General features: G+C 37.8%; 1 pseudogene; it reads right to left on the bottom strand.

Moving 5' to 3' along the window:
* Positions 1-4,107: 4,107 nt before the first annotated feature.
* Positions 4,108-4,693, bottom strand: LOC138142314 (small ubiquitin-related modifier 2 pseudogene; annotated as a pseudogene).
* Between the last annotated feature and the right edge of the window lie 13,933 nt (positions 4,694-18,626).

Here is an 18,626-nt window from a genome sequence, read left to right as displayed (position 1 = left end):
TGCTACAGACTCACATTTTTGAAAGGCAAAATGAAAAAGAGGCTTGGAGTTGAAAGGTCTAGGTTCAAATCTAGGTTTGGTGACTCACTCACAATTTGACCTTGGACAAGTCACTTACCTCTCAGGGTTTTCATTTCCTTACGTGTAAAAGAAGAGGGCTAGAATCTATGACTATGGCCTTAGACAAATCACTTGAGTTCTCTATGCTTTAGTTTTCCCATTTGTAGAAAAAGAATAAGTTTTGCTTTATACCTCCCATGAATTTTGGAGTTAGAATAAGCCTGAGAGGTCATCTAATCTCACCTCAGCTCATTTTACAGATAAGGAAATTGAGGACCATAAAAGTTTAGTAAATAATAGGTCACAATGATAAGAGCAAGTAACAAGTCATATTTACATAGTTTTTGAAGACTATGAAGCACTTTCCTTACAAGAGCTTTCTTTGATAGATGGTCCAAGTACAACTATCCCCATTTTACAGATGAGGAAACTGAGGACCAGAGACATTGATTGAGTGACTTGCCTTTTGCCACACAGCGATTCCATAGGAGGCAGAATTGAAGCCCAGACTTCTACTGATTCTAGGTCATGCGTTCTTTCACCATTCTCCTCTGCCAGACCTAAAATTCAGAAAACATGAGAACAAATAATATGCTAAGCAAGAACTTATTTTATTTACTTTTAAAGTCACTGTATATGATGAAGGTTTTGTCATAGGAATAGGGAATGGGCTTGTGATTTCAGCAGCAGCAGGAACTGTAAGGTAAGGAAATTCTTTTTGCCAATGTATAGCTGCACCTTGTAATAACATAGAGTTGCCTAGCACCAAGAGAGGTTATATGTGATTTAGAGATGGGCACCCCATCAAGTATGTGTCAGAAACAGGACTTGAACCAGGCCTTCCTATCTTCCAGCCCAGTTCTCCATTCATTGCATCACATGTCTTCTGATGGGTGAAAAAAAATGGAAACCATTATCCTTTATGAATAGAGCCTTTATTTACATTATATCAGTAATTATTCTGGTCCTAGCCAGGAAGGCCATAATTATAATATTTGTATTATAAATCTCTGTTTTCAAATGTTTATAATTTTTAGCCCAAAGTTTTTTTGTTGTTGGGTCTCGTTTTGTTTTTTCTGTTTGGGTCTTAGTATTCTCGTGAATATTCTCTGGGGATCTTGGAAATGTTGGTATGCATCCATTTGGCTGTTTAGTGATTTGTTAGAGTGTGGGAAAAATGTGTGGTTATTTCAGGTTATGACATTTAACTGTAATTTTCTTTCCAGGTTCGCTTACTCGCATACAGTAGTGTTTTTAAATTGCAAACCAATGCCCAGAACATGGGTTCATCGATTTAGAGATAGAAGGGGCCACAGAAATCTTCTAGTGCACCCCCTACAGATAAGAAAACTGAGGACCCAAGGGGTTAACTGACTTGCCTAAGTTCCCAAAACAAGCTTGTAGTATCATAGATTTAGAGCTGGAAGACTCTGTAGAGGTGAATTAATCCAAGTTCATCATTTTCTAAATGAGGAAACTAGGGCTAGAGATGTTGTATCTTTGTATCATTTGAACAAGCTGACAAAGTTAGTACATAGGAACCCAGGACCCTCGACTCCAAATACAAAGCCTTTCTTCACTGTGTAATGCTATTTTTGCTATCTTGGAAGAGATGTAATACAAAATAAAATCATACATATTAAAAATAGGTATAGGAATAGAAGTTGTGATTTCACTGATATAAACTCCCTAATAGATAAACTCACTCTAAGAATACAAATGGGACCCTTCTCTGCAATTCAATCTTAGAAAGTCACCTAGAAATATCTTACACCATATACCAAGATAAAGACAAAATGGGTACGAGATTTAGATATAAAGATTGATACTATAAGCAAATTAGGAAAGCAAGGAATAGTTTACTTTCAATTTATAAAGAACAGAAGAGTTTATGACCAAATAAGAGCTAGAGAACATTATGAAATGCAAAATGGATAATTTTGATTGAATTAAATTGAAAAGATTTGCACAGACAAAGTCAATGCAACTAAGACTGGAAGGGAAACAGAAACCTGGGAAACAATTTTTATAGCCAGTGTCTCTGATAAAGGCCTCATTTCTCAAATATATAGAAAACTGAATCAAATTTATAAGAATACAAGTCATTCCCCAACTGATAAGTGGTCAAAGGATATGAAAGGCAGTTTTCAGATAAAGAAATTAAAGCTATCTATAGTTATAGGAAAAAAATTATCTAAATCACTATTGATTAGACAAATGCAAATCAAAACAACTCTGAGGTACCACATCACACATATAAGATTGGCTAACATGACAAAAAAGGAAAATGATAAATGTTGGAGATGTGGGAAAATTAGAACACTAATGTATTGTTGGTGGAGTTGTGAACTGATCCAACCATTCTGGAGAGCAATTTGGAAGTATGCCCAAAGGGCTATAAAACTGTGCATACTTTTTGACTCAGCAATACCATTTCTAGGTCTGTATCCTAAAGAGATCATAAAAATGGGAAAAGGACCCACATGTACAAAAATATTTATAGCAGTTCTTTTTGTGGTGGTCAAGAATTAGAAGCTAAAGGGATACCCATCAACTGGGGAATGGCTGAACAAGTTGTGGTATATGAATGTAATGGAATACTATTGTGCAATAAAAAATTATGAGCAGGCAGACTTCAGAAAATCCTGGAAAGACTTACATGAACTGATGGTGAGTGAAGTGAACTGAACCAGGAGAACATTATATATAGTAACAGCAACATTGTGAGAGGACTAACTTTGATAGACATATCTCTTCCCAGAAATGTGAGGATCTAAGACAATTCCAAAATACTCATGATGGAAAATGCTGTCCACATCCAGAAAAAGAACCATAGAGTCTGAATGCAGATCGAAGCATACTATTTGCTTTCTTTTTTTTTGTTTGTTTATTTCTTCTTTCTTGTGGTTCTTCCCATTGGTTCTAATTCTTTACAACATGAGTAATGTGAAAATATGTTTAATATGAATGTATATATTTAACCTATATCAGATTGCATGCCTTCTTGGGGAGAGAGGAGGGGAAGAAGGGGGAGAAATGTTTTTTTTTCTTTTTGGAGGGAGGGAGGTAGGGTAATTGGGGTTAAGTGACTTGCCCGAGGTCACACAGCTAGTAAGTGTTAAGTGTCTGAGGCCAGATGTGAACTCAGGTCCTCCTGACTCCAGGGCCAAATGCTCTATTCACTGCATCACCTAGCCACCCCATGGGGGAGAAAATTTAGAACTCAAATCCTGTAGGAGTAAATGTTTAAAACTAAAAATAAATAAATAAATAATTTAAAAAAAAGAAAGTTGCTGAGAACATTCAGAGATTGTGACTTATTTCCAAGGTCATACATACTTGCCCAGGGCCATTCTAGAGGTCAGCAATATTTTAAACCAACAAAGAAGTCTTTTCAGGGTTCTCTGAAAACACATCTTAGCCATTTCTTATAGAGCTACTAGTATGACATTGCATTCATATAATAAAATGTGTTCAGCTGCTCCTCAATTAGTAGACACCCTTTAATTTATAGTTCTTTCTTAGATTTTAACCCCTCCTTCAGGATATACCCTCCAAAATTGAAGTTTATTTTGCTTTCAATTATTTCATCTCTGCTATTATCCTCCCTCTAAACAACCCCTCCCCATCCTCATTTCTTTTCCTGTTGAGTTTGATGTATCTCTTCACCAAACTCTCTCTCACCCTTGAACTTAGACTCATTTGGTCATCCTGTAATCCACCATAACAGAACATCTTTCTCCCAGAGAGATTGTGTGGCTACTTGCTATTCCCACCGGTGAAAGGCTACATTGGACCATTCTATTGTTCTGTTTTTTTTTTAGCTGAGCTGTAGAATGTTCTGGCTGCCCAGTACATGGAGAGAGGCCCAGAGAAACTTGGATGAGCCCAATAAGAGATGAGCAGTATTTAGTTGTTGAAAAAATGAGCTATTACAGGATCATCATTTAAAATATGGGGACTGGTTTATCCCAAAGGAAACTGACTAACTGACTGCTGTACTTCCCTTTGTTTTTTTGTTTGTTTGCTTGTTTGTTTTTTTGCCTGTGCACATACACCAGTTACTTTATGTACAATAAAGGAATGGGGAAGGGAATCAAAGAAGAGAGAAAACTATACTGCAGTAGTCAGGATGTGGATGAACCAAATCTTGGTTTTCTAATTCTGAATGTATTGTTTTCCTTGGGAACACAGTTCTGGAGTAGAGTTGTAGATTCTCTTTTTAGTAATCGCCTCCTGTCTGCTGCTGGAATACATCAATTGTATCTTCATCCTCCATTTCCAACTGTGCAGGTGTATCTGTTTCATTGATTGGTTGCCCATCAAATCGGAATCTGATCTGCTTCATTGACAAACCCTGTCGTTCACAATAGGCTTTCATTAGTTTACTAAGTGGTGTGTGCCTCTTAATCTTAAATTGCACCACCGAACCATCTTGCCCTGCCACCTTCAAATTAATGTGGTCGTTGTTTTCAGTCTTGACTCCTTCCTTCGGCTTTTCGTCAGCCATGGCAAGTCCGGGGGTCTCCTCAGCCGCCGCTTCACAAAAGAGGCACCAGGATGGTCCGCTCCAAGGGAACGGAGAGAGAAGCAGCAGCGGTAGGAGCAGGAGCAAGAGGAGGAGGAGGAGGAAGATGATGGTGGTGATGGTGAGGAAGAGGAGGAGAAGAAGGAGGAGGTGGAGGAGGAGGAGGAGGAGGAGGAGGAGGAGGCAGCAGCGGTGGAGGTACTGAGTGTACTTCCCTTTGTTTAATCAGCCTTTTTAACATCATAGATTTAGAACTAGAAAGCACTATAGAGATCATCTTGTAAGGACATCAGAAATTAGACATGACATCTCTCTCCCTTGTTTGCAGAGGTGGAAGGCCTTGGTCATGGAATGTTGTATATGATACCAGACTCAATTACTGTGTTAGTTAATTTTGCTAAACTGTCTTTTCTCACTTTTATATTCTTTGTTAGAGAGGATAGCTCAATGAGAAGGGAAGAGGAGAAGGATATATTCTGAAATTAAGATTAAAAAATAAAACCTGTCAATAAAATTTTTTAAAAGAAATAAGTAGGGACAGTGAACCATTTTGAAAAGAACTAAAAGAGATATTCAGGTGTAAAAAAAAAAAAGGAGGAAAACCAGAAAGCATATTTCTTATTACATAAAATATAATTCATTGCTATCCTTTAGATCTAAAAGTGAGGATTAAAATCCTTGTGTGGGGGAGACATAGCTTTAAAAGAAATCTGTGAATACTCATGCCTTCTAAATTGCAGGCTTCTCTTTGTACATGTTGCTCCTCCTGCATACAGCCTCTTAACCTTACTGGAAGTTTGTCCTGGGTCAGTAAAGATGTTCCCTTTTCTCATTCTTTGGGATATACTCATGCATCTATCCTCAGGGTAAAATACAGCAGAAGAACCTAAGTACTGATCTTTTCCCTTTTTTTTCCTCCTCTTGATCCTTGCTAAGAGCAACCACTCTTCATGCCCATAACACCTTCAAGTTTACAAAGTACTTGTTGTCCTCTCAATTTTGCAGAAGAAGAAACTGAGGGTCACAGAGGAGGAATTGTAACTAGCAATACTGGTGCCTTGGGCAATTAAGTTGAGGGTAGAGGAGCATCCTATACATTGCCCTCTGGTGGGGAAAGAGAGTCAGAGACCACCAGACCAGGAGGGTACTGCAGGGCAAATCTGGTGTGGGGAAGAAGGGTAGGGTGGAACTCACCTAGAATGCTGCCATTAGGAAGGAAGCACTCCATCTGGCAATTTCTTAGTGTAACTAATTGTTCTTGTTTAACAAGGCACTGAACTTGGTTGTTTCTATAACTGTGAGTGTTGTCAGCACCTTCTAAATTTCAGTAACCTCAGGCAAAGTCTAGGTCACTCCACCCTAGTTATATCTGTAAAAAGGTTAAGTCACTTGTCCAACGTCACAACCTGTAAGTGTTGGCAAGATTCAAATCTAGGTCTCAGCTGACTGCATGCTCATTCCATTATGCCCTACTGCCTCTGTGTAGTATTTTTTAAAACAGCTGATTTTAAAAATATTTAAGCATTTTAAATGGAAGTTTTGGAAATGTAATGGTTCCTGGTGCTACAAACACTAACTGGGATTGAAACTGAGTCCCTCCAGGAGAGATGAGGGCCCTTGCAGTGAACAGATAACACGCAACAAAGCAGTCTGACTCCAAGCTCTGTTCTGCTACTGATTTAACAAGTTTGATATTCACTTAAACATAAGCAAAGGTCAGCCAAACACAGGAAGACAACCAGCCCCATCCCTTTTCCCTTTCCCCCCTCCCCTTCCTCTCTCTAGTTCCCCTATCCTCAGAGGGTGGACAAAGCCTTTCCCAAAGGTTTATTCTCAGAACTTTGGTCTCCCACAGTGGAACGTGCCACAGATATGGGAATAAAGCTTTCTAGTCAATAGGGAAAACCAAAAATACAAGCTCAGATCTTTAATAAATTCCTATTCTCTCTTCCTGACCCAGTTCTTTCTGCCTTTCTGCCAGGCTTATGGCAGAAAGTCTGCTGTTACTGCAATTACTGTTCCAAATAAAAGTCAATCCTTCCTGGGAGGAGCCTGAAGGAAGCGAATTAGATTTGTCAGCAGACTCTACACCCAAAATCTCTGAACATTTTTTGAGATTCTCTACATTTTCTGCCATCGATTTGGTCCCGAATGAGACTTCCCCACCCCCACCCCCCAAATGCTGGAAAACAGTTTCTCAAGTATTTCAAAAGCCCCAACACCAGGAATCCCAAACATTGATAATGTGATTGGTTAATAAGCCAATTGAAGCATGTAAAAGTGAATTTGCAAGAAGGAAATGAAAATATTAAATCCCTGCTAAGAAAGTTATTGGTATTTCATTTCATTCCAGGAAACCCCAGAGCCTATAAATAGCAAGGAAATACTCATGCCCTCCACCATCATTCTTACCATAACAGTGGTTAAGAGCTGAAGCAAGTTTTCTGCTCTCCTTTGTGGGGGAAGGGGAAAAAGGAAGGGGATAAATGTTTCTGCAACACAGTTATTTGTTAACCTGAATGACTGGTTCTGAAGCAAGGATCACAAAAGAAAGGTTCAAAACTCATTTCAAAACAGTCAATGTGCTTGAGAGAAACATGTATTAATGACCTTTCTCATTAGCTGGTTGCTCCAACAAAGATGTGTTCCAGCAGTATCCGATGCTTCCTTCCTGTCAGGGCCTCCACCCAAGGCAATTTTAAACACTCATACTGTGTTATAGCCAAACCATTGCTAAGGATATGGCTGAGTTAAACTTTGAGGACATTGTATTTACTGTTTATTAATATCCTCTAAATTTAATCTTTGTGTGTGTGTCTGTGCATGCAATAATAGCATTTATTTTTACCAAGTCAGGTATATGGAAATCAATAGAAAATGTACTTTATGAAATCAGAGTAGCTTAATGACTACCAAGGTGCTTAACTAATTATCCATTTCAATAATAATAATAATAAATTTCTTACCTTATTAACACTTAAAAAGGTAACCAAGAGAATACCAGCTAACCTCTAAGTCTCTTTCCATCTACATAAAATTTTTTTCAGTAATTTATATAGCCATTAAGGACATGATTGATGATAAGGGTATTATAGGGATCAGGAAGGCAAATGGGATAACATCTTTACCATCACAGAATAGATTGAAAGATCTAGGGTACACAGAATCTCATCACTACTTGTTGACTATAAAAAGCATTGGATTTGGTAAAATAAAATGCCATTTTAAAATTCATACATTAAAATTATGCTGATGATTTCTGTGGATTTATTTTTGTATCCTACAACTTTGCTAAAGTTGCTAATAATTTCAAGTAGATTTTTAGTTGATTCTCTAGGATCTCTAAGTATAACATTTTATCATCTGCAAAGAGTGATAGATTTTTTTACTCATTGCCTACTCTAATTCCTTCAATTTCTTTTTCTTCTCATTGCTTTGGCTAACATTTCTAGTACTATATTGATGATAGTGGTAATGTTGGGCATCTATGTTTCACCCTTGATTGTATTGGGAAGGCTTCTACCTTATTCCCATTACAGATAATGCTTGCTGGTGGTTTTAGATAAATATTACTTATCATTTTAAGGTGAGTCATTTATTCCTATGCTGTATATTTTCTATTCCTATGTTCCTATTTTTAATAGGAATGGGTATTGTATTTTGTCAAAGATTTTTTCTGCATCTACTGAGATAATCATATAATTTCTGTTGGTTTTGTTATAGATGTGGTCAATTATGCTGATAGTGTTCCTAAAATTGAATCAGCTCTGCATTCCTGGTATAAATCCCACCTGGTCATAATGTATGATCCTTGTGATATATTGCTGTAATCTGTTTGCTAGTGTTTTATTTAAAATTTTTATTTCACTATTCATTAGGGAAATTGGTCTATAATTTTCTTTCTCTGTTTTGACTCTTTCTGGTTTAGGTATCTGCACCATATTTGTGTTATAAAAGGAATTTGGTAGGACTCCATTGCCTATTTTTTCAAATAGCTTATAAAGTATTTGGGATTAATTGTTTTTTAAATGTTTGGTAGAATTTGCTTGTGGATCCATCTGGCTCTGGGCATTTTTTATTAGAAAGTTATTGATGGGTTATTCAATTTCATTTTCTAAGATTGAGTTAAGTATTTTATTTCTTCTGTTAGTCTGCACAATTTTTATTTTTTGTAGATATTCATCCATTTCATTTAGATTGTCAAATTTATTGGCATATAATTGGGCAAAATAGTCCTAACAATTGTTTTAGTTTCTTCCTCATTGGTGGTGAATTCACCCCTTTCATTTTTTATGCTAGTAATTTGGTTTTCTTCTTTCCTTTATTTTAATCAAATTAACCAATGGTTTGTCTATTTTATTGTGTGTTTTTTTTTCATAAAACCAGCTTCTAGTTTTATTTATTAATTCAATGATTTTCTTACTTTAAATTTTATTAATATCTCCTTTGATTTTCAGGGTTTCCAATTTAGTGTTTAATTGGGGATTTTAAAAATATGTTCTTTTTCTAGTTTTTTTAGTTGCATGCCCAATTCATTGATCTGCTCTTTCTTTATTTTATTAATGTAAGCATTTAGACGTATAGATTTTCCCCTAAGTACCACTTTGGCAGCATCTCATAAATTTTGGTATCTCACCTCATTGTTGTCATTTTCTTTAATGAAATTATCTAGTTTCTTTTTTTTTTTTTCCTTTTGGAGGACAATTGGGGTTAAGTAACTTGCCTAAGGTTATTATATGGCTAGTTTGTGTGTGTGTGTGTGTGTGTGTGTGTGTGGGTTAAGTGTCTGAGGCTGGAACTGAACTCGGGTCCTCCTGATTCCAGGGCCAGTGCTTTACTCACTGTGCCACCTAGCCACCCCAATTATCTATTATTTCTATGATTTGTTCATTGACTCACTTATTTTTTAAAATGAGATTATTTAGTTTCCAATTAATTTTTTTTTTGGAGGGGAGTAAGCAGGGCAAATGGGGCTAAGTGACTTGCCCAAGGTCACACAGCTAGTAAGTGTTAAGTGTCTGAGACCAGATTTGAACTCAGGTCCTCCTAACTCCAAGGCTGGTGCTCTATTCACTGTGCCACCTAGCTGCCCCCTTTCCAATTAATTTTTAATCTATCTTTCCATTGTCCATTATTGAATGTAATTTTTATTGTTTTATGAGCTGAAAAGGATGCATTTACTGTTTCTGCTTTTTTTGCATTTGGTTGTGAGGTTTTTATGTCCTAATTCATGATCAATTTTTGTGTAGCTACCACATACTGCTGAGAAAAATGTATAATCCTTTCTATTCCCCTTCAATTTTCTCCAGAGATTTATCATATCTAAATCTTCTAGAATTTTATTCATCTCCTTAACTTCTTTCTTGTCTATTTTTTGGTTAGATGTATCTAGTTCTGAGAAGGGAAAGTTGAGGTCCTCTACTAGTATAGTTTTATTATCTGCCACAGCTGCCAGTGATTCAGTGCACTGAGGCCTGCACCCTGTCTGTGCTCGAGTGGCACAAACTAGACTGCACCCTTCTCTCAGATTGGTACAATATACCTTTCCTGTCGACCTTCCAAGTTGTCTTAGGCTGGAAATTTGTTTCAGTCTGTCATTTTGTGTGTTCAGATGCTCTAGAATTTGTTTAGGATAATTTTTACAGGTATTTGGAGGAGAGCTCAAGCAAGTCTCTGCTTTTACTCCACCACCTTGGCTCTGCCCCCTTAGAACTGGGGATTTTTAACCCTAATAGAAGAGAAAGCTATGGAAAACATGATGATTGTGTATTAGTAGAAGAGTTCACATGAAAGAAGGATTAGACTTCTGTCTATCTCCAAAGGGCAGACTTATGAACAATGGATAAAAATATAGAAAAGGAAAATTTAGGCTTGATGTCAAAGAAAATTTCCTAAGAACTGTTGTTCAGTTGTTTCAGTCACGTCCAACACTTTGTGATTCCTTTTGAGGTTTTCATGGCAAAGATACTGGAATGGTTTGCCATTTCTTTTTCTAACTCATTTTACAGATATGGAAACCGAGGCAAACAGGGCTAAGTGACTTGTCCAGGGTCACACAGCTAGTAAATATCTGAAGCCATATTCTAATTAAGGTCTTCCTGACTCTAGGCCTGGCACTCTATTTACTGGCCACCTAGCTGCCTCATCCTAAGAATTAGAGCTGCCTAAAAGTGTGACAGACTGCTGTGAGCAGTAGCAAGATCCATTCATCAGAGGTCCTTCAGTAGAAACTAAATAACCACTTCTTTGTTGGTCACATAGTATACATTCATTTTCAGGTATGGATTGAGCTAAATGGTCACTGAGGTCTCATTAAATTCTTAAATATTCAATTATAAGATATGTATAGATATAGACACAGACATAGATATATACACACACACACACACACACATATATATATATACACACACACACACACACAAATTATAAATACTGAAGAAAAATTCAATATATGTGAGCCCTGTGGGGACAATGATATTACCAACTAGGGGGAGTCAGTAAAGCCCACCTGAAGGAAGTAGCATTTGAATTGGGCTTTAGAGAAAGGATAGAAATTTGCCAGGCAAGAAGGGGGGATCCAGGCATGGGAAACAAAGGCACATTCACTGATTCCTTGAGTTAGAATGCTTAGAAAATATATTTAAGTTGGGCTAGATCATAAACTATATAGAGTACTATGAAATAGGAGGGTTGTTTGAAATCCTGAAAGGTAGGGTTGTATTATATTGTAAAAGACCTTGAAAACTAGCTAAAAGAATCAGAATTTCTTTGGGTAGACAATGAAGAACCACTGTGGAGTTTTTTGTTTTGGTTTGGTTTGGTTTTTTGCTTTTTGGAGAGCAATTGGGGTTAAGTGACTTGCCCAAGGTCACACATGACTGTGGAGTTTTAAGATGAGTAAGTGGCATGATCAAATATATAGATAGGGAAGGCAAGCCTAGCAGCAACATACATGATGCACAAAGAGCAATGTGGATATGGGAAAATGTCCTGCAAGGCTAATGCAGCAGTCTAAGAAGGCCTACATTAGACAGTTGGCAGTGGCAATGGAGAGGAATCTTGGAGGCAGAATTAGCAATAATTCTGTTCATTAGATATGAGAGGATATACTTATAAGATGAATCTGATTTTTTTTTTTGCTATGAAAACAATAGTATAATGGTGGTGGTAATGGGAAGTCTAAATTATTGACCAAGGGTTTAATATGTGCCATTTCATAAAAATGTCCACAAACAATATATTTAATTAACTATAAATTATATGGCTATAGTGTATCCAGATTCTTAAAGTACATATTGGTAGAATAAACAGGTCACCTAGAACCAACTGTGATATTTTCAATGATATTTAATGTGATAATTATCAGTATGCTGATATATTCTTATTTTTTTTTCTAATTACTGCTTTACTTTTTGTGTAATAGACCAGAGTCAATACATACTTTCGTTTAAATCATGGAATTCAGAAGGACTTTTCTGAGAAAATTTTCCCAAGTGCCTCTAAGGAAACTTAAAGTCTCTTGATTTCTGTGAAACTGATTCAGAGATGTCTGGTTTTTTGCCCTTCTTTTCTCACTGCAAATTTTCCCTTTTATCAGAGATGATGTTGTTGGCTATTCTGCTGTCTTTTAAAGCAGAAAGTTTCTGCTTTCTTGAAATGCTATATCATCAGCACCAGTAGCTTATTGCATAAGACATAACTTCCTTTCAGATACATGAAACAATACTTGGTCCCACTGAATATTTTATCCTTTGACCCTTCACTATATTGTTGCTTCATAATTTCAAAAAGTCTCAATGATTTATCTTGAACAATGGCCCACAGAATTGTGTTTCATCTTGAACCCACAAAAGTCTCTCCATCTTAGCCATGAATCTTGATCTTTTAGCAAATGTGCCAGGATTTGAACATCTAATGGAGTGTTGTGCCTCTCAAAAAGGTCAAAATCATCCTCTCACAAGGTCATACAAAACTTGACAAATAGTCAAATGGTGCTACATGTGTCATATGATTAGTGCCTTATTTAAAATTCTCTCAGAGACAGTTTAGCATACTCATAGAAAACTCATTAATCATTTGATGACCACAGACCACTTTTCCTTGGTCCAATAAAAGCTCCTGACTGCTCTCCTCCCTTCTCTTCCTGTTTTGATTAAACAACCTCAAGGCATTCTGTATTGGCATTTGCCAAGATCTTTTCTCTTTCTCCATGGGTCTCTTTCCCTGAAGAGAGTATCATTTGTGTTTCCTCTCTCAAAGCAGAAATCAAGACTCCTCTCCAAAGCTCTCACTCCAGTTTCACTTCTCATTTAGGCACTGAAGTGATCATTCTACCCATCCATCCATCCATCTGGAATAATACTTAGGTAGCACCCAAAAGATGTTTTCAAACGTGGGTTACAAATAACTTATAAGAGGAATGTTTATTCTACTTAAAGGGAAACATCTTTTTAAACCATTAATAAATATTATTTTATGTATAATTAATAGACCAACTACAAATAAGTCTAATCTATGCATTAAATCAGGTCTGCTCAGGACTTTTATTACGTGATCTTTTGTTAAGCTTGCCCAAGTTTCTATACACACTTCAAAGTAATAAAATCTTATTTCATTAAAAAATATTCTGATAATAAGACAGAAGAAGGTGTGAATAGAGAGCTAGGTTCAGAGCCAGGAAGACCTAGATTCAAGTCCCACTTCTGATACGTACTGTTCATCTGACCCTGGGTGAGCCAATTAACCACTCACTACCTCAGGTGATTCTCCAAGACTCTGAGTTGCACAACAGGTAAGATCTGTATCAGTAGAAGGAGTTTCCTTGTCAGAATTCTCTGTACCAGTGAAATCACAGGTCTGGTCAAAACAGACAAACAAACGTCATCTGTAATACAGCTTTTCATTGATCCGTACTGTGCTTTCTTTCCCGGTGAGTCTGAATGAGTGAACTTTCCCCACAGGCATTTTTAAAATATTTTTTTTTCAATTACATGTAAAGACAATTCTTAACACTAATTTTTTGTGTCTGATCATGCTTTACTATATCAAATTTATTTCACTTGGTGAATTCATTACACTTGGAGATTCCAATGAATTTTAAAATTTACCAGATTTTGTTTACTTGAAAGAGACTAAGGAATTATTCAAGTTACCCATTAGTACAGCACTTCCCCTGACATTTATATTTTTTCTTTTTTTTTTTTTTTAAGCAATCGGGGTTAAGTAACTTGCTCAAGGTTACACGGCCAGGTGTTTCTGGGTGGGTGCTAAGTGTCTGAGCCCGGGATTCGATCTCCAGGTCTTCTCAACACTGGAGCCAGTGCTCTTACTCGCTGTGCTACCTGGCCGCCCCCTGACATTTATATTTTTTAAAAATTTGAGTTCCAAATTTTCTCCCTCCCTCCCTATCCCCTCCGTAAGAAGTTAAGCAATTTGATATAGGTTATATATGTGCAATCATGTAAAATATATATTAATCATATTAGTCGTGTCATGAAAGAAGAAACCGGTCAAAAGAAAAGAACCATGAGAAAATAATAAAAGTAAAAATAGTATGTTTTGATCTGCATTCAGACTCCAACGGTTCTTTCTCTGGATGTGGAGAGCATTCTCCATCATGAGTCCTTTGGACTTGGATTGGATTGTCTTGGATTACTGTATTGCTGAGAAGAGCTAAATCATTCATAGTTGATCACTGTATAATTTTGCTGATACTGTGTACAATGTTCTCCTGGTTCTGCACACTTTGCTTTGCATCAATTCATGCAAGTATTTCCAGATTTTTCTGAAATCTTCTTGCTCATCATTTCTTATACCACAATAGTATCCCATTACATTCATATACCACAACTTCTTCAACCATTCCCCAATTGATGGACATCCTCTCAATTTCTAATTCTTTTTTTTTTTTTTTGCCTTTTGCCTTTTTGAGGGCAATTGGAGTTAAGTAATTTGCCCAAGGTTACACGGCTAGTTTTGTGTGTGTTTGTGTGTGTGTAGGTGTTGGGTCTGAGGCCTGAACCGAACTCAGGACCTCCTGACTCTGGGGCCGGTGCTTTACTCACTGCGCCACCTAGCCATCCCTCAATTTCTAATTCTTTGCCACCACAGAAAGAGCTGCTATAAATATTTTTGTACATGTAGGTCGCTCTATAGGTATTTTTAATGCACAATATCTGCATAACTGACCTAGAATAGAATGCTTCTCTCTACTCACACACACAGGTGATGTTCATGCTTTCACCACCTCTTGCCTGGACTAATGCAATAGCTTTCTAATTGATCTCTCTGTCTCTAGTCTTTCCCTCTTTCCAAAAGATCTTTCACTCAGATGCCAAATTAATATTCTTAAGACATAGGTATGACTGTCACCTTTCCAGCAAACCTTCCCCACCTTGATCAGAAAGCAATGTTCATTTCCTGTTGCCTCAAGGATAAATTTTGAACCCCTCTATTTTTTTTTTGAGGCATTCAGGGGCCAGTGACTTGCCCAGAGTCATACAGCTAATGAGTGTCTGAGGCAAGATTTGAACTCAGATCTTCCTTACTCCACAGTTGGTACTCTAGCGCACCAACTAGCTGCCCCCAAACTTTTTACACCTAGATCTACCTTGTCTTTCTAGAATTATTACTCCCTTCCATACTCTATCTTCTTCTTTTTTTTTTTTGGAGAGGCAATTAGGGTTAAGTGACTTGCCCAAGGTCACACGGCTAGTAAGTGTTAAGTGTCTGAGGCTGAATTTGAACTCAGATCCTCCTGACTCCAGGGCCAGTGCTCTATTCACTGTGCCACCTAGCTGCCCCCATACTCTATCTTCTAACCAAACTAAGCTATTTGCTGTTTTCCCTACATGGTATTCCAATTCCTGCCTTTGTCAAGGCTGTTTCTCATGTCTGAAATGCATCTTTACCTCTTGTTCAGAACTTCAGTTATGTCTCACTCTTCATGACCCCATGGACATTGTTCATGAGGTTTTCTTGGCAAAGAAAATTGGAGTAGTTTGCCATTTCCTGCTCCAGATCATTTTACAGACTAGGAACTGAGGCAAATAGGGATTAAGTGACCTGCCCAAGGTCAAATAGCTAGTGTTTGAGGCCACATTTGAACTCAGGTCTTCCTGATTCCAAGCACCGTGATCTACTCACTTTGCCACCCAGCTGCCTCATCTTTACCTCTGGAACTCCCTATTTGCCTTTAAGGTTTAACTCAGGTGCTACCTATTCTAAGAGACTTTTCCCAGTCCCCCAAATCATTACTGCTCCCCTCTCAAATTACTTTGCAAATTTGTAGCAGGGGTGATCAAGAGAATCCTTGATTTACTCAGCTGGGCCACCTCCCACAGAACTGGACACGGGCCCTGGCTCCTTGCTGAGCAACATTTGCTTTGCTAGGATTACAAAAAGGAACTGTGTCCAGTGAAAAGGGCTATACTAAAGATGATAGAGAACTAAGAATGAGTAGGTGGACTATTGTTGGGAAGATCCACTCCCTCTGTGGCCGTTAAGAGGAGGAAAGAGAACTCCTTCCACCTTCTTTTGGTTCTCTTTTCTAGGGTTTGCTGCAAGGGGAGATGTTGGGGGGAGATGTAAATGTGATGTGAGAATGGATTGGATATATGGGGTGAATGTGAGTGGTGAGTTGGGGATGTCACTGTGAGCCTAGGTGACTGAAGCTCATAATGCCTGGACAGTCATATGGAAGTTCAGAATAGGAGAAGGACTGAGAGAAAGAATCCCTTCTGTTTTGGGCATGTTGAGTTCCTTATACTAATGAGACCATGGGTCCAGTCCTTCTACCCAAGATGGGGAACCTGTGGCCTATTCCTTAACCCAAGGCACAGGCCTGTCCATATTGTTCTTTTGCTCAAAAAGCATCTTTAGTGGTTTACTCTGGGATAAAATACAAACTCTTTAGCCTGCTCTGATTTAGCTCTAACTCACCTCTTCAGCCTTATTTCTCATTTTCCCCACACATACATTCTTCATTTCAGCTGGACTGCATGACTAATTATTTCTGAATCTCTTCTTGACAGATGATGTCACTACCAAGCCCAGAATGCACTTTCCTCATTGCTACTTATCAGAATCTTCTTCCTTTAAGATCTAGCTCAGAGTTACCTTTGTACCAAGACTTCCCAGGTCATTCCTCACCTATTCACTTAATCCCCCAGCTAAAAGCGTGTTTTCCCTTCTCAACTTTCATAAAATACTTTGTTTGGATTTCACCTTTACCCATATCACAATTGACCTGGCATTAACCTACCTGTGTATATATCACCACCCCCTAGGAGACTATAAGCTCCTTGAGGGAGGGAACTGTTTCATTTCTTTTTCCATCTCTTTACCTCATCCTAATGCCTAATATGAAGCTTTATGCAAAAGAGGCACTTTAGAAATGCTTGTTGGGTTGAATTGACTTCTCGCTGGGATGTGTGGCCATTACTTAGGAGAGTAAGTTCAGAATTCAAAGTGATCTTGGTAAATTTGAGAGTAACACATAGGTGAATCTGTCTTGCCAAGGAAATATGTGAAGAAGCAAAATTGGGGAAGGAATGACCAGCTGTGTGTGAGTATGCCAGAAAAAAAAAGAGTCCATGAATTAGTAAGGAAACATGTATGAAATAACTTTTAAGCATGTCTAAATGTGGATACATAATCCATGGGTATATAAATGAGGAGCACACATCCTCTGTGGGCCTCAGTTTCCTCATCTGCAAAATAGGAGAGTCAGATGTTTTCTAAGGTGTCTTCTAGCACTACAGTTTGGGATCCTGTACCTCTGTGAGTTGTCATTGTGATGCATTAGAATGACCAGTGAATCCTTGGCATCAGGTGACTAGTTGAATCCTGCCTCTGCCACTTACTACCCATGTGACTTTGGACAAGTCATTTAAACTCGTTTCCTTATCTGTAAAATGGGGGGGGGGGGTTAGACTAGATGGCCCCTAGGATACCTTCCAGATCTTAAATCTACGATTTCACCCCAGAAAGCTCTTAAGTTTTCATGTTCCCCAGTCTTGCTTTTAGATATTCAAGAATGGCCCAAATGTTCAAACTTCAACATTGATGTTGTTTTTAAAAGGGTGCATAAGACAAGTTTTCAGAGAAAAGTTTGCTATTGCATTCAGTTCACCAAACAGGTAGAAAGCACCTGCTGTATTCAGAGTGTTGTGCTAGGCATTGGAAGATCTGTTTTTAATTATTCCTCACTCTCTCACCTTCCATTCTGCTCCTATCAATCCATCCCATTCCCAAGTTGTAAAACCAATTTAAGTACAGATCTTCATGGGAACCAGAAAGAAAAAAAATAGATCCTGTGACATACAAACTAACAAAAATTTAAGCAACAATAAAGTAAAAAAATAAAATAAAACTACATTAAGGGGAGGGGAAAGGAGCTGCATTAACGCTCTAAAACAAAATTTTGAAAAATCCTGCATGGATGAAAGGGTTAATGTTTGCCAAGTTCAGAAGAGCCCTACATTCTTTCTAAATGAAGCAACATCTCTAACAACTGACTTTGCTGGTGTCCCTTGATCTGCCTGACCTACAGTTTCTAACAAGGATCTGATTTTTCTCTCTCTGTCTTTCAATGAGAGGCAAATTCCAATCAGTTTGAAGAAATATACTAGCTCGAATCAAAATAAGATCACAGTATCAGAGCTACAAGAGACCTCAAATGTCATCTTGTCTCATCCCTTCATTTTTACAGAGAAGGAAACTGAGGCCTGCAGAGTTGTAAAGCAATTTGCCCAAAGTTACTCAGAAAATGCAGAACAGAGATGGAATTTGGACCCAAGTCCAATTTCAGAACTATTGTATTATGCAAAGGTGTTCATGATACATGCAGAGGCAGCATGGTGGGCAGAGGGTTGGACCTGGAATCTGGAAGGGTTGGATTAATTCAACAAGAATTTATTTATATGCCTTGCACTATGTTAATGGGGGTGTGGGAGGAACAGTTAAAAACAAAACTAAAGAACTCCACAGTTCCTGCCCTTGAGGAATGTACATTTTAATGGAAGAGATAACAGGG

This window comes from Petaurus breviceps, unplaced genomic scaffold (assembly GCF_028583685.1).
Source record: "Petaurus breviceps papuanus isolate PSGF00001 unplaced genomic scaffold, PetGlider_PUasm1.0 90564, whole genome shotgun sequence".
Lineage (NCBI taxonomy): Eukaryota > Metazoa > Chordata > Mammalia > Diprotodontia > Petauridae > Petaurus > Petaurus breviceps.
Note: the sequence above shows the minus strand (reverse complement) of the source record. Positions and strands in the feature narration are given on the sequence as shown.